Source organism: Myotis davidii, unplaced genomic scaffold (genome assembly GCF_000327345.1).
Source record: "Myotis davidii unplaced genomic scaffold, ASM32734v1 scaffold455, whole genome shotgun sequence".
Taxonomy (NCBI): Eukaryota; Metazoa; Chordata; class Mammalia; order Chiroptera; family Vespertilionidae; genus Myotis; species Myotis davidii.
Genome location: NW_006287459.1, coordinates 1,361,485 through 1,363,662, shown reverse-complemented (window position 1 = coordinate 1,363,662; position 2,178 = coordinate 1,361,485). Strand labels below are relative to the sequence as shown.

At 36.3% G+C, this 2,178-nt stretch overlaps 1 protein-coding gene across 1 annotated transcript in view; it reads right to left on the bottom strand.

Annotated features, from left to right (window-relative positions):
• GABRB1 (gamma-aminobutyric acid type A receptor beta1 subunit) overlaps positions 1–2,178 on the bottom strand; it is a 365,263-nt gene that overhangs the window by 345,182 nt on the left and 17,903 nt on the right. The window lies entirely within an intron of this gene.

Genomic DNA, 2,178 nt, shown 5'->3' with positions numbered 1-2,178 from the left:
CTCAAGACTATCAAACAAAATTGGAGGGGAAATCAGCTGCTTCACATGCCAAAAAAAAAAGGCTAAGGAAGTTTATCACTACCAAGACACCAATGCAAGAAATGCTAAAGGGACTGGTGTAAAAAAAAAAGAAATAAAAAGGGAAGAAGGAACACAGGCACAAAAAATAAAAATGGCTACAAACAACTACCTATCAGTAATAACTTTAAACATAAATGCTCCAATCAAATGACATCTAGTGGCTGAATGGATAAGAAAACATGACCCATACATATGCTGCCTACAAGAGACCCACCTCAGAACAAGGGACGCACACAGGCTGAAAGTGAAGGGATGGAAAAATACCTTTCAGGCAAGTGGAAATGAAAAAAAAAAGCTGGGGTAACAATATTTATATCTGACAAAATAGACCTCACAGTGAAAGCCATAACAAGAGCTAAGGAAGGCCACTTCATAATACTAAAGGGATTGATACAACAAGAGGATATAGCTCTGGTAAACATATATGCCCCCAATGCAGGAGCACCCAAATACATAAAAAACTTCTTGAAGATATCAAAGGTGACAACAATACAATCATAGTAAGGGACTTTAATAGCCCATTGATAAATCCTCTAGACCAGTGGTTCTCAACCTGTGGGTCGCGACCCCTTTGGCGGTCGAACGACCCTTTCACAGGGTTTGCCTAAGACCATCCTGTATATCAGATATTTACATTATGATTCATAACAGTAGCAACATTACAGTTATGAAGTAGCAACGAAAATAATTTTATGGTTGGGTCACAACATGAGGAACTGCATTTAACGGGCCAGAAGGTTGAGAAACACTGCTCTAGACAAAAGATGAGCAAAAAAACAGCAATCCTAAATGACTCACTAGATCAGATGGACTTAATTGACATCTTCAGAACATCTCACCCCAAAGCTATGTTGTATACATTCTTCTCAAGACATTTTCAAAGTTAGATCACATATTGGGTCACGGGCAAAGTCTCTCCAAATTCAAGAAGACTGAAATCATATCAAGCATCTTCTCAGACCACCATGGCATAATATTAGAAATCAACTACAATAAAAAAATTCAAACACTTGGAGCCCAAATAGCATGCAATTAAATTATAATTGGATTACAAAGAGATCAAAGAAGAAATTAAAAACATCTTGCAAACGAATGAGAATGAAAATCCAAATTCTATGAGACATAGTGAAAGCAGCCCTGAGAGGGAAGTTCATAGCATTACAGGCCTACCTCAAAAAAACAAGAAAAACTGATAATTAATTATCTAACTCTACAACTTAAAGAATTAGAAAGAGAGCAATAAAAAAAAAGCCCAGAGTGAGCAGAAGGAAGGAGATAATAAAGATCGGAGCAGAAATAAATGACATAGAGGCCCTCCTAACCCCTCCCCCCCCAAAAAAAAAAGAAAAAGAAAAGAAAAGAAACCAAGAGCTGGTTCTTTGAAAGGATAAACAAGATTGATGAACCTCTAGCCAGGCTCAACAAGAAGCAAAGAGAGAGGACCTATATAAAGAAAATCAGAAATGAAAGAGGTGAAATAACAACAGACCCCACAGAAATACAAAGCATTATAAAAAATTACTATGAGCAACTCTTTTCCAACAAACTAGATAACCTAGAGGAAACAGACATTTTCATAGAAAAATACGACTTCCCAAAACTCAATCAGGAAGAATCAAATAATCTCAATAGGCCAATAACTATGGAGGAAATTGAATCAGTAATCAAAAAACTTGCAGCAAACAAAAGCCCTGGGACAGACAGTCTCACAGGGGAGTTTTACTAAACATTCAAAGAAGAACTAAAACTTAACCTCCTCAGACTATTCCAAAAAATGCAAGAGGAAGGAACACTTGCAAGCTCTTTCTATGAAGCCAGCATTACCCTAATCCCCAAACCAGATAAAGACAATACAAAGACAAGAATTATAGACCAATATATCTCATAAACATAGATGCCAAAATCCTCAACAAAATTCTAGCAAATTGAATCCAACATTATATTAGAAAGATCATACACCATGACCAAGTTGGATTTATTCCGGGGATGCAAGGATGGTACAATATCTGCAAATCAATAAATGTGATACAGCAAACAAATTGAGAGATAAAAGTCACATAGTCATATAAATTGATGCAGAAAAAGCATTTGACAAAA